This window comes from Leopardus geoffroyi, chromosome B3, assembly GCF_018350155.1.
Source record: "Leopardus geoffroyi isolate Oge1 chromosome B3, O.geoffroyi_Oge1_pat1.0, whole genome shotgun sequence".
Classification (NCBI taxonomy): domain Eukaryota; kingdom Metazoa; phylum Chordata; class Mammalia; order Carnivora; family Felidae; genus Leopardus; species Leopardus geoffroyi.
Window position 1 is genome coordinate 79,521,591 of NC_059337.1, and position 15,565 is coordinate 79,537,155.

Consider the following 15,565-nt stretch of genomic DNA (forward strand, 5'->3'; position numbering starts at 1 on the left):
TTTTATTATTAATTTTTTAATTATTAATGTCATCTCATTGTGGTCATAGAGCATACTTAGCATGATTTCAGTTTATTTAGTTCTACTGAAAGTTGATCCAGTATGTAATCTATCTTGGAGAGGATTTCACGTACACTAGAATTAATGTGTATTCTGCCCTTACTGGGTTAAGTATTATATAAATGTCTATTAAGTCTATTTGTCTTATAATATTTTTAAAGTCTTCTAATTCTTTGTTGAATTCCTGTCTATATATTCTATCCATTACTGATACTGTTTTATTGAAGTCAACAACTTTTGTTGATGAATTATCTACTTATCCCTTCAATGTTTTCAGTTTTTGATTCAGGTATTTTGGCCTTCTGTCATTGGGTGCATGTATGTTTATAATTGTTATATCTTCTTGATGTATTGATCCTTTTAGTATTATAAAATGTCCTTCATTGTCTCTATTAACAATTTTTTTCTAATATTCTACTGCATCTGGTATTACTATAGTCACTCCAGCTCTACTTTGGTAAATGTTTCACAGTATATCATTTTACATTCTTTTTACTTTTAATCTATTGTGTCTTTAGTTCTGAAGTATGTCTCTTATATACAGCATATAGGTGGATTGTGTTTTTTAATTCATTCTGCCAATTTCTGCCTTTTTATTGGAGCATTTAATCCATTTATATTTAATGTAATTACTGATAAGCTACGATTATATATGCCATTTTATTATTATTTTCTATGTCTTATGTCTTTTTCATTCTTTAATTCACCCAATATTGGCTTCTTGCATGTTAAACATATTTTTTAGTGTATCATTTTAATTCAATATCACTTGTTTTAATATGTATTTTTGAGTTATTCTCTTTAGTGGCTGTGCTGGTCTTTATAATTAATATCTTAATTTATAATATTCTAGTTCAGATTAATACCAAATAAACTTCAATAGTATACAAAAACTTTGCTCCTATACATTCCAATTACTCCATGCTAATAAATTTTTTTTAATTCTTTAAAAAGAATTTCCTTTAGTTCTTTGAACATATTTTAGTTTTCTGATCTAAAATCTTTGTACAGTTGGGGCACCTGGGTGACTCAGTTGGTTGAGTGTCAGACTTCAGCTCAGGTCATGATCTCGCAGTCTGTGAGTTCGAGCCCCACGTCGGGCTCTGTGCTGACGGCTCAGAGCCTGGAGCCTGCTTCGGATTCTGTGTCTCCCTCTCTCTCTGCCCCTCCCCTGCTCATGCTCTGTGTCTCTCTCTGTCAAAAATAAACATTAAAAAAAAACTTTTTTAAATCTTTGTACACTAAGTGCAACATCTGTACTCTCTCAGGGGCAGTTTCTATTGTCTGCTTTTATTCCTGTGTATGGGCCAACTTTTCTTGTTTTTTCATATGTGTCACAAATTTTTGCTAAAAGCATTTTACTTTTATGTTTTTTTAATTTTTTTAATGTTTATTCATTTTTGAGAGGCAGAGAGAGACACAGCACAAGCAGGGGTGAGGCAGAGAGAGAGGGACACACAGAATCCGAAGCAGGCTCCAGGCTCTGAGCTGTCAGCACAGAGCCCAATGTGGGGCTCAAACTCACAAACTGTGAGACCATGACCTGAGCCAAAGTCAGATGCTTAATTGACTGAGCCACCCAGGTGCCACCAAAACAACATTTTAAATTAATACAGTGTGAAAACCCTGGAAATCAGATTTTCTCCCCCAGGGTTCATTATTACTGCTGCTACTAATTGTTCATTTAGTGACTTTCCTGAAATAATGGTTATTCTGGAAAGCTTGTATTCTTTGTTGGGTGTAGTTACTGAAGTCACTGCTCAGCTAGCTTAATAGTTAGCTAATGACTGGACAGAGATTTCTTCAAATTCTTGAAACCAGTTATGTTTCTCAGCCTTTGCTGTTCTGTATGGATATTTGGGGCATCCCTTCAATGTCAAGGTAGTCAGCTTACATCTCTGCTTTAGTACTTATCGCAACTTCACAGATCCTTAAGGTCAATCCTCCTCATGTTTTTCCCAGGTATTCATACTGTCCTGGGCATGTGCATAGCTTTGTTCATACATGGCCTTCTATCTTCCCTAAAATATGTAGGAAATTTTCAAAGTCCCCTGTGGACATCAAATTCCCTGGTGTATTTTGGTTCAGCTTCCTGTTTGCTCCAACTATCATTGCTTCTTTAGAGAGAAGTGATGTCAAACAATTTCAATTGATACTTTCCTCCCAGGGAAAAAAAAGCTGTTTTCACTGAGAGATCTGAGTTGAGCCAAGTAAATACAAACCCTACAAGTGGAGATTTCCAAAGAACTACCAACAGGTCTACTGATAATTGTCTGAGAATGAGGCTTTGAAAAAGCTTCAACTCATCATGACCCTTCCAGGGGCTGCTAACTTGCTTGTTCTCAGTGTGACTGAGGGACTGTGGTTTTTCAAGACTACTGCAGAGTTGGAGAGTAGGGGGTGGAATTGGAGCAAGTTAAAATAAAACCATAAACCTTGCTATTCCTACAAAGATTCAACCATTTTTCTTGAATAAATGCTCCTTGGATTGCTGCAGGCCTTTAGGTAATTTCCAGAGTTCTGAAAAAGTTATTTTGACCATTTTGCAAATATTCTCATTCCTCTATGTAGGAGTAACTTTTTGAAGATCCTTACTCTGCCATTCCTGTTGACGTCCAGCCAAAGCCCTTGGTATTTAAACACCAAACTATCACTTTTAAGGAAGATTTAAATAGATGATTTGGAGTGTTTACTTCTTTAATCCCTCTCAATCCAATTCAACTAATAGTTATTGAAGCCCTTTGGGTCCTAGGGCTTGGGAATACCTTTCCAATATGCTCTAGGTCTAGTGGACCTAGACTCAGATTAAAGACGGATAAAACACTGCAAGTACTAATAACTCATGCTTAATAAAGAGGCACTTTGGTAGAAAGAAATCATTATTTTTTCCTTAATAATAACTCTGCATAGGTCACTCTAGGTATCACAGCTGGTGACCACAGATAGGAGATTACATCAGTAAATTAAAAATATACCAGAGACAATACTTCTTAATTAATTAATTAATGTGCCCCTGAGTTTGGGGGTCAGTTCGGTCCAGTGAGAAGCAAGAGAAAGACCTGTTGACTCCCTGGGGTTCCCCACTGGGCCCCTATGTCCAGTATTGCATATTTTCTCTCCTAAGCCATGTCTACAATGAGACCCATTCCTATATTATGAAATGTTTTAAGCAGCCCTACTGAAATGTCATAGTATAGGCTTTGTCTTTTCAAATCTTTATATTTTATAAGTTCTCGCCTTGTTATTGCTAACTAATAATACTTCTGATATTAATTATACTAAACTAAAATGTATGATAGCAATATTCAATAATCCAGTCTGATACATCATTTATTTAATTTTCTAGAAATGGATTTAACCACTAACTTTTGCTAGTTTAGCTGGCAATTTTGGTATAATTCAAGGTCAAACATTTCAAAGGTATAAAACCATATCTGAGGTAGATGGCTTATTCTTAAAGTTTAAGGGTAAAATTACTCTTGCCATGCACTTTTCAAATACATCTTAAGGAATCTGAGTAACTCAAAAGTTGCATCTTAAAGGAAAAGAGTAGCCTTGAGGATTGGCATCTTTTTTTTTTTTAATTTTTTTTTTAACGTTTATTTACTTTTGAGACAGAGAGAGACAGAGCATGAACAGGGGAGGGTCAGAGAGAGAGAGGGAGATACAGAATCTGAAACAGGCTCCAGGCTCTGAGCTGTCAGCACAGAGCCCGACACGGGGCTCGAACTCACGAACTGTGAGATCATGACCTGAGCCGAAGTCGGACGCTTAACCAACATGGCACCTTTCAATTCACCTCTGTGCAGGAGGGAGTTCTTCTAGCAAAATCCAGTCTAACTTCCTGAAGGTCATAACAGCATGTGAAACAGCCACTTGTCTGAGACAATAAGAGCGTTCAATTACATAGTAAGTACATAATACCTATGTATTTAATCCTTGCCTAAATCCTCTCTTATCATTAATCTCATTTTATAAAAGATGCTAAAGCACTGAGGTCCCACCACTAAAAAGAGAGTAAATTTTGCATTTGAACATTAGCATTTTGTTTCTACAACTGTATTTTATACTACCACACTAAACACCTGAGAGCTAAACATACTTATTCCTAATACAGAACCTGTATTCAAAATGTGTTTTATTAGCAACATAATTTTCAGGAGAGAGGACATACCTCCCAATCTAGTTTCTAAACAAAAGCTCAAAGTAGTACATACCCAAAGAGAACATTTAGAGGAGCATGTATGGATCATTTGTCTAATAGATTGAGAATTACCTCACATCAAGTTAAATCAGAAAGTAGTAAACTTGGACCACATAATCTAAGTTCCTCACCACTGTCACAGATTTTATACTAAATAATTTATAAATTATTTACCAAAAATCATCAAAAACTATTACAAATAATTTAAAAATTACTAAAATTTTGATATGATGCCCTTGATTTTTATCAAGAGTCTATATAGGAAAAATCGTATAAAACTATAATAGTAAATATAACAATATATATTTTGTTCAGTGACTTTTATATATAATTTTTTTTAAATTGGTAACAAAAGATTTCATTCTTTGAAGAAGCAGCTATATATTTTCCAAGATAATAAGAGTTATGAAATCCATCCTCCTTTCTTTGTTATCAGCTGCCAGGAATCTCTAAGCTAAGTGTAGGATTTAACCAGTTAATGTATTTCCTCCTGTGATAGTATGTTTTCCACCTATTTAAAAAAATCTCTTTATTTTAAAAGCATTTTTGTGGACACATATTTTAATAAGCTTCTCTAAAACCATTCTGAAAGCAAGCAGGTGATTTTTTTAAATGTCTTTTTCAAAATTAAAGTTAAAAAACGTTTTAGTTGTTGGTGAGCTAATACTGAAGCTCTGTAAATACCACAAACATGAATTCAAAAAGCTCCTTAGTGGGGCGCCTGGGTGGCGCAGTCGGTTAAGCGTCCGACTTCAGCCAGGTCACGATCTCGCAGTCCGTGAGTTCGAGCCCCGCGTCGGGCTCTGGGCTGATGGCTCAGAGCCCGGAGCCTGTTTCTGATTCTGTGTCTCCCTCTCTCTCTGCCCCTCCCCCGTTCATGCTCTGTCTCTCTCTGTCCCAAAAATAAATAAACGTTGAAAAAAAAAAACAAAAACAAAAAAAACAACAAAAAAACCCAAAAAGCTCCTTAGTGGTAATTTTTAAATCTCATTTACTCTCATCATATCAACTAAACAATAGGAAAAGGGACTAATCAACTCTAGACTAATTGCTTCCACAGACCACCTCCTTCAACCACAAAAAGGAACAAGTAGCTGTGGTCTACTCTTCACATTATTATCTTTCACTGCACTTCCAATAATGGTGTACCCTACAGGCTGAGATCGGGTGGAGAGTCCTAGGCAGCCCATAGGCTGGAGAGTCCTAATGCCAGAACTGTACTAGGAATGCCCAATCAGTCTATTTCATGCTATGGAGCTTGTTCCTGTCCTGTGAATTAAGTTAAAAAGCTGTAGCCCATGGGTCATCTTAAAAAATTGTGATTTATAATTATCTTTGTGCATTTATGTGAGTGCATTAAAGGAAGGGGATAGATGGATAGATAAATCAGTTTTCCTCTTATCTTTTGAAAAGTAAATGAGAATTAACATAATTTTTTATACTTCTTGTTGTTCTTCTTGTGTTAAGAAAATACTCGTGTCAAATACGCATGTTGCCTCAATTTCTACACCAGACCCTCTTCATATTAATTGCTTTCTTTTTCTCCTCATTCCTTTTACCCACCTCATATTGGAGTTTTCATAATTTTCTCTATGCTATCATGATATTTTGCTTATATCTCTGTAAATACATCCACATTCCCATCAAGGTTTCTGGATTTAAAGACAAAGGTCATGTATTTTTGTATCCTTCCAGAATCTAGCTTTAAGCCTTGTACACAGTAGTTCTTCAGTAAATACAGATAGATTTTGGTGTGTTAGGATTATTGACATAAGAATTTGTTGAGTGGATGATTCAATATGATTTTCCCTACTTGACATACATGATGAGGTTGACCTCATTTTTAAATTAGGAAATAGGGACACCTGGGTGACTTAGTCAGTTAAGTGTCCAACTCTTGATTTTGGCTCAGGTTATGATCTCACAGTTTGTGAATTCAAGCCCTGTGCCCGGCTCCACCTGAGAACACAGAGCCTGCTTGGGATTCTCTCTCTCCCCCCATCTCTCTCTGCCCCTCCCCCATTCATTCTCTCTCTCTCTCTTTCTCTCTCTCTCTGTCTCTCTCTCTGTCTCTTTCTCTGTCTGTCTCTCAAAATAAATAAATAAACTTTAAAAAATTAAATTAGGGGGATACCTGGGTGGCTTAGTCAGTTGAATATCCAATTTCAGCTGAAGTCATGATCTCACAGTTTGTGAGTTTAAGCCCTCCATCGGGCTCTCTGCTGTCAGCACAGCCTGCTTCAGATCCTCTGTCCCTCTCTCTCTCTGCCGCCTCCCCCCCGCCGCGTGCTCTCTCTCTCTCTCTCTCTCATAAATATATATATATATATATATATATATATATATATATATATATAATGAAATAATGAAATATAGTACTGGTAGTAATATGGCATAGCAGTTAGGAGTGTCAGCACCAGAGCTAGACTGTCTGGGTCTATAATCCTGGCAAATTATTCACCCCCTCTCAATATCCTCATCTGTAAAAGGGGATAATAATTAGATAGACTTCAGAAGGTGTTAAGCCTATTAGTTAATAGATGCAGGGTACTTAGTGCTTGTACAAATTAAAGTTTAGCAATGCAAATGAACAGGAAACACAGAAATTCTGACTGGGGAATCAAGAAACTCATGATACAAGAGTAATTTTTAAGCTAGAATTTGATATGTAGAATTTCATTAATAATTTATAGATCCATAGCTATTAATCTATAAGCATTGTGATACACCTACGTGGATTATATGACTTTTCAGAAATAATTTTCTTGAGACACTAAAAATATTAAAAAAATATCACCTAATAATTTTATCAGAAAAAATTATAGTTTGCTAATTACATAATTTTGGGAAATATAAATAATATAGAAAAAAATACCTTTTGCATGAGTTTTGTCTCTCTGGTGAGATTTATCCTAAACCCTTATTTTTAGAAAATCATCATTCTCATAATTTGGGCAACAACTTAGATTCTGGGGTAATCAACTATCTTAACAGATCACTTAGTCTCTAGGGTCTAGGGTAGAATAACATATTAGCTTCTTTTTTGTAAACCAAGTGATATATGCATTTATGAAGGGATACTGCTAATCATAAGTCTTTGCACACATAACATTCATTCACCAGTCTACTACATGTTCTAATAATACCCATAAAGGAAGAGCAACATCTATCTCTATTTTGATCTTTATGCCTTCAAATTTAAAATAAATCTAAATTAAAGTTTCAAAGATTAAGAACGAATAAGCAAATATTTATTTCCAAAATTCTTTCTAAATATACCTCTTCTTTTTAAACTCTGTATTTTATTAATCACTCAAGCTTGTATAGTTAACTAAATAGGAGTCATTTCTGTATATTAGATTTTTTAATCTAGCCTTGTAAAGATAATTGTGCATAATCATAAAAAAAGAATTTCTGAATTTACTTTCTTGTAATACCTATTCATTCTGAGAATTAAAAAAGTCGGTATAAGCCTTGGTAGTGGAAACACAAGTTATTGCTTTGTAATTCTTTATACTTTTATGTTTCTTGAAAATATTCAAATTTAAAGATTTTTTAACTTTTGAGGGGAAGTGAATATAGTACTATAATTAAGAAATTCTTGGCTCAGTTGTTTAAGGGTCTGACTCTTGGGTCTGATTTCAGCTCAGGTAATGATCTCATAGTTCATGGGTTCCCTACATCAGGCTCTGCTCTGTGTCAGCTCAGAGCCTGTTTGGAATTCTGTCTCCCTCTCTCTCTGCCACTACCCCACTCATGATCTCTCTCTCTTTCTCTCTCTCTCTCAAAATAAATACATAAACTTAAAAAAATTAAAAAAAGGAATTCTTAAACAGTAATAAGCCTATACTTTACATTAATTCTCATACAATTAAAGATCATGAGGTTTTTTCTTCAGGATATATGATTATCATTCACTTGAGTTTGTTTGTTAACTAAACATGAAAATGGTCAGAAAGGGAAATAACTTGATAACAATTTTAAAACTCATACCCATGAGAGATTTTTTTAATGTTTTACTTCAGGCCAAGGAATTTAAGCCTTGGCATTCACCACATACTACTTTATGAGCCTTCTACAGAAGAACCCCTAGGTAGATTTTATAACATTTAATATGGAGTTCAATTCATCATCCCAATTCCTGAAATTTAGCCTGTACATTACACACTGGCAGTAGATGTTTCCATTTTTTTAAAGTTTATTTATTTTGAGGCAGGAGAGGGGCAGAGAGAGTGGGCGGGAGGGAATCCCAAGCAGGACCCAGGTGTCAGCAAAGAGCCTGATGTGGGGATCCATCCCACCAACTGTGAGATCATGACCTGAGCCAAAATCAAGAGGGGGTTGCTCAACAAACTGAGCCTCCCAGGTGCCCCGATGTCCCATATTTTTAAAGAATAGTAATATTGTAATTTATTTTCTTTTAATGATTAAGGGGCATGCAATCTTGTGAGTTGGTATAGAAGTAATGACAGAATATCTTAAAGTGTACTTTTTAACTAAAGATGACAAAAGACTAGACAATTATCATATATCAAGGGAAATTAAGGGATTGATTTTCAAAGTCATTTAAATTAACAACAAACAAAGTTTTTCTTTTAAAATCCTTTTATAGCTGGGTGCTGCTAGATGAAAAATATTAAGTACAAAAGGAAGTTCAGTTTCCATATTAATATTAGAGATCAAAAACAGATGATACAGAATTCTAAAATAGTATGCTAATTTATCTCTATAAAATGTGAAGTGGACAGACTTGATTAGCGAATTGATTAGTTAATTTCTTTAAATCTTTAGTTCTTTGTCACAAATATGTTAAAATCTAAAAGAATGGTGGAGACAATAAGCTAGACATGTTTGAAGAGATTGACAATTTAAATGTGAATAGGGGTCTATCATTTAATAACAAGGCAAATGACAGTAAGATACAACCAGAAATGCCAGGATTTGAGATACCTTACAAATATATCATAAAGATATGTACGATTGTGAACATATATACCTGTGAAAATAATATGCTTATGTTTTTTTCTGAAAATTTTTAAGAGTATATAAAATACCTACATGTCTAACTGTGAAGTTTAAAAGAAAATATTACATATTTTTATACATTTTATCAATAATGATAAATATATAATTTATTTATATATGTTATATAAATATATTTATAACATATAATATAATATATGATATTTTCTATGGTTAATAAAATATAATATTATAATAATATAATGTAAATATAATATAATATAATATAATATATATTCTATGGTATTTTCTTCTAGCATACCTTCACATTAAAATAAAGAGTTCTGGAGTACCTGGGTGGCTCAGTCGGTTAAGTGTCTGACTCTTGATTTCAACTTAGGTCATGATCTCAGAGTTGTGAGATCAAGCCCCGTTTTGGACTCTGTGCTGGGCATGGAGCGTGCTTGAGATTCTCTTTCTCCCTCTCTCACTGCCCCTCTGTCTCTCAATAAAAAATAGTAATAATAATAATAAAATAAAGAGTTTTAATCTCCACAGGTAAACAAAAAAAAAAAAAATCATGGAATAGAGCCAAAGTGTTGAGACATGTGTGTTTATACATACACTCATATTATACATAATACATATACATATAATTTATAACAAGCATAATAAATTACTCAATATACCTAATGTAGTGACAGTCTATAAAAGAAATAATTCCTGTACAATAAGAAATGCTACTTATTCCCCAAATTGTGGGTAAATAGCAACAGCCTGTGGTCATTTCTGACGTTGCAGTTTTCATGACTATTTTGTTACTTCAAGTATAAACACAATATTTACTTTAAGCAATTCCTTTACGTACTACTGTCTTAACAGTATTCATTTACAAAAAGTATTCCTTTAGTACCCATCTTAGCAGCTGTGAAATATCCTCTGTCCTCCTTTCCACAAAGCATCAGCTTTCAGTAAATAAAATCTGGAACTAAAAGATCTGATTAGCTAGTCCTTGGCTATTGTGGAGGGAAGTTACTACCTTCCACCTAAAAACAGCAAACTTCTCAACATTGCAGACATTGACATACTCTGTGACCCAGTTTACATCCTGAGTTGATACTAAGGATGATTCAAATCTCACAGGTCTTGGTAAGTTTAGATTGTAAAGTCAGAATAATGAGAAGTCATTAGAAAGTTCTAAGCAGAAGAATGAGACGACATTTTGAAAACACTCTGTTATGGAGCGCCTGGTGGCTCAGTTGGTTAAGCACCAACTTTGGCTCAAGTCATAATCTCATGGTTAATGAGTTCAAGTTCCGTGTTGGGCTCTGTGCTGACAGCTCAGAGCCTGGAGCCTGCTTTGGATTCTGTGTCTCCCTCTCTCTCTCTCTGCCCTTCTCTGTCTCTGTCTCTCTGTCTCTCTGTCTCTCTCTCTCAAATAAGTAACAATAAAAAAATTAAAACACTATGTTGGACTTCTATGTGGATTAGCACAGAGAGATAAGTGTGAGGGTGCACAGTGAGGAGTCTGTTGTACTAGGTCAGATGAGAGGTGGGGGTGGACGGCTTCACCAAGGGGGTAGCAGTAAAGATGAAGCAAGATGGACATATTCAAGATACATTGGAAATAGTGCTAAAGGGACTTTCTGATGGATTAAAAGTTGGGCTAGGGAATCAAGGACAAATACTAAGTTTTCACTGAAGTAACTATGTCATGAGATGAGGAAGGCTAAAGACAAACAGGTTGGGGTCATTCAGAGTTGTGCTTCAAAAGAGGTTAGAGTGGAAGAGAGCCAAAGCATAAGAGACTCTTAAAAACTGAGAACAAACTGAGGGCTGATGGGGGTGGGAGGGAGGGGAGGGTGGGTGATGGGTATTGAGGAGGGCACCTTCTGGGATGAGCACTGGGTGTTGTATGGAAACCAATTTGACAATAAACTTCATATATTGAAAAATATATATATAAAATAAATAAAGAAAATGAAAGAAAATGTTAAAAAAAAAAAAAAGAGTTGTGCTTCAGACTTGATAAATTGGAGATCCCTTGTAAACCTGCCTGTGGAGACATGGGAGGTGATCAGAATCACAGATCTGGAGTCTGCAGGCTGAAGAAGTCCAGCAGGAGGTTATACTTTGAAAGTTTTCAATATGTAAATGATACTTACACTTTGAGCCTAGAGTCATTCATTAATTCATTTATCAAATAAACATTTTTTAAGCGCTTAATATGAAGCAGGTACTGTTCTAAGTGTTAGGAATACAACACTGAAAAAATTTCAGATGAAAATCCTTGCTATTACGGAGTTCACATTCTACGAAGAAATCCCCAAGAAAGAAAATATAGATGGCAAGAAGAGAACCCAGAATGAATCTCTAGGGCATTCCCATCTTGACTGGATGACAGGGTAAAGAATCCACAGAGAATAGAGTGAAAAAGCTGCCAGGGAGGTAGGAGACAAACCAGAAAATTGTCGTGTCACAGAAGCCAAAGGAAAAAGTGACACACCCATTTATATCTTGTATTAACAACAGTTCAACTGTGTGGATCCCTGCTGAGGTATGTAGAAAGACTGGAAATATAAAATGATATTTTAATTAGGTGATAAGAAGATTGTGTCCTTAAAGCTCAGTGAAATGGCAGACAGAACCGGTATTCAAGTGGATTGAGGAAAAAATTGGGGGAGGGTGACAAAGTGGAGGCCATAAGTATGGACTCTTGGTAAGTTTTACTGTCAAGGGAAGTTGAGAAGTAGGCAAATGGCTGGAAAATGAATAGGGAGATTTATGTGTGATGTCTGAAGGCCCTTACCAGAGCATGTGGCACAGACTCAACATTCAATAAATATGACACATTATTGTTGATGATAAGTGACATTTAAATGTAATAGTCTGGATTAAAAATTAATGTACTGACAATAGGTTGTCACTGAGCCTGAGAGTTATGAATTTTTCTACTGAAGTCTTAAAATTAGTTCAGATTACATAAATATTGAATTCCCAACTGAATAAATATAAGTTAATAAAGATATGTGGTTGTCATTTTCATCTATTGAATGGGCAGCTTTTAAAGGGATAATATTCAATATTGGTGAAAGTGCAAGGAAATCTTAAACTGAGCTTGTGGGAATATAACCTTTCTGAAAAGTAAATCCAGGTGTATCAAAAACCTTAAAAATGTGCTTGTTTGTTTATTTTTTTCTGTGAAGGTCATTATAGGATATTTAATGGAAGAGAGGTTATAAAGTTAAAGACACACAAAACTGACATTTTAAAAAAGAAACTAGAAATACATTCTGCAAGAAGCATCTGATGTGGAACTGTTCATATAAAATTGGTGAAATACACATCCATTCAGACTTTTGTTGCCTCCTGGCTAATTGTTGTAAAGCTCTACATGTAATGCTAGGCTTCCAGACCACCCAGAGTTTTCTGCAGGTGAGAATGCAGCCATTCACTTTCTTAGTGGGGTGAACTTCCGGGAACACAAACAGTTGAGTGCCAGCCTCTGGGCTGATTTTGGTTGCTGTCTCTGTTTCCTGAAACAGTGCTAGGTTGGTCCTATTCATCAAAGTATTTTAACGGTTAGTAACCTATTTTCCCCAACAGCCCCTTGCTCCCTCTTAGCGTCCCTGTTTCAGAGCAGTATGGTTCCATTCTGCACAGCTTAGTTGGGTTTAAAGAACCATACCGCCATACCAAATAATTTTCATTTGTATACAGTTTGGTGGCCCAAGGATACGGCCCCTCACCTGGCATACTCAGTAAACGGTGGAAGTCTTCGAACAACTACAAAACCAGTCAAGTGTCTTGCAATGAGATAGGTCTGATACGAGGAGGATTGCTGAGGATTTGATAAAACTGGAACATGTAGATTTTTACTGGCTAAAGGCGAGACTCATTTCACAAAGCAGTGTTATAATATTTTATATTTAGCACTTTACAAGATTTGAAATGTTTTTATTATTTCATTTGAGCTTTAGAGTAAGCTTAGCCCCATTTAAGATATCGAGGACATCCTTCCCTATGTAATGAGACTTTGTTTGGTTGAAAGATGTCCTTAACCTCTGTGAGCATAATCCTAAAATGTGGCACAATACATGGCAGAAAGGCTACAAAGTGTGAGTGGGTACAAGGGTGCTGCATCAGTTTACCTCTGCCCTTTAAAGGCCGTAGGGAATACACCGGCAAGGCTATCTTTGCACTAGCTGTTTCTTACATATGGCCCAGAGCATGCTTCCGGCACCAGTGTCTTTGGAAGAGGTGTGAAAAAACTTCTCTCTGAGTCCAGGAGAGTGGGCTGTTCAAATCCTCCTGGAGACAAAAGAAAGAATTGGTTCCAGTGCCTTTTTCAATCCTAACAGCTTTCAGATGACACATTGGGAGTCATTTATACAGACTTGAATATACCCAAAAGCATTTCTCGCCAAGCCTTCCCACAGTCTACACGAGCCAATGCAGATCACTTTATTTAAAAAGGTTATATGTTATGTAAAACCCACACAACTAGCTGTCTTAGATTTTTCTCTTCCCCTACTTGGACTTCTGTGGGGTTTCCTCCATATTTTCCATCTCTAACTATAGACTAACGGATTTATTGTCGCCCATAAAGCAATGTTCATTTTAGTAACCCACCTTACAAAGGTACCAGCCATTGGTAGTTCTGCTCAGTTCATCAATAAAACCTTACTGCCTAATAGTCACCACCCCTGCCAGTTGACAAGCAAACTAAATTCAAAAAGCTACACTCCTGGGAATCTTTTTTTTTTTTCCTAGTAAATCAAACCAATATACGATGCAAGTTATGCTTGAAATGTTACTTTTTTCTGATGGGAAATTCTTGGGGTCATTTTTTAAATCTTTTCCTTGACCTATGGGTCAACCGTATTTAACCTCCTGCCACAGGTGGATGCTTCAGGAGAATGTGTTTTCCTAAAAGTTCAATCAACAACTGGAAAGTCTGCCTTATACATTTCAAGGGTAAAGACTACACTCAGTTTGGTTTAGCAAAAAAAGGTACCATAAACCTCTCTGGTGACACTGGAGAAGGAGACTTATTGCTGGCCATGCCTAAACCAAATATCCTGTCCCCACGCAAAACACTTGGAAGGTGCTCTTGCCTCCTATCTTCACGTTGGAGAATAAAGTTTGATTCCCAATTATCTATTACTATAGCTACTATTTTAATTTTGTGTGATGCCTTTCATTCTGTTGTGGTAACAAATGACTTACTTTGTATTTTTTGTTCATATTTACATCTAGCCTATAGGTGAATGGTTTAAATGAGATTTACATAGATAATATCATATTTACATCTAGCCTATAGGTGAATGATTTTAAATGAGATTTACATAGATAATATTTTTTTTAAGTTTTTATTTAAATTCCAGTTAAGTTCCAGTTAACATATGGTATCACATTAGTTTCAAGTGTATAACTGAGTGATTCAACACTTACATATAACGCCTGGTGCTCATCACAATAAGTGCCCTCCTTAATCCCCATTACCTATTTTACCCATCCTCCCCACCAAACTCTTCTCTGGCTACCATCAGTTTGTTCTTTATAGAGTTTGTTTGTGCTTGATTTTCCTTTCTTTTTTTTTCCATCTATGATCATTTGTTTTGTTTCTTAAATTCCACATGTGAATGAAATCATATGGTAGTTTTCTTTCTCTGACTGACTTATTTCACTTAGCGTAATACTTTCTAGCTCCATCCATGTCATTGCAAATGGCAAGATTTCATTCTTTTTGATGGCGGAGTAATATTCCATGGCATATATACACCCCATCTTCCTTATCCATTCATTGGTTTATGGACATTTGCCCTCTTTCCAAAATTTGGCTATTGTAGATAATGCTGCTATAAACATCAGGGTGCATGTAACCCCTAGAATAAGTACTTTTGTATCTTTTGGGTAAATATCTAGTAGTGCTGGATTGTAGGGTAGTTCTATTTTTAACCTTTTCAGGATGCTCTATACTGTTTTCCAGCATAGCTGTACCAGTTTGCTTTATCACCAATAGTGTAAGAGAGTTACCCTTTGTCCACATCCTCACAAACATTTGTTGTTTCCTGAGTTGTTAATTTTAGCCATTGTGATAGGCGTGAGATGATATATCATTGCAGTTTTGATTTGTATTTCCCTGATGTTGAGTGCTGTTGAGCATTTTTTCATGTGTCTGTTGGCCATGTGTATGTCATCTTTGGAAAAATGTCTATTCATGGCTTCTGTCCATTTTTTAACTGATTATTTGGATTTTGTGTATTCAGTTTGATAAGTTCTTTATAGATTTTGGATGTTAACCCTTTATCAGATGCCATTTGCAAATATCTTCTC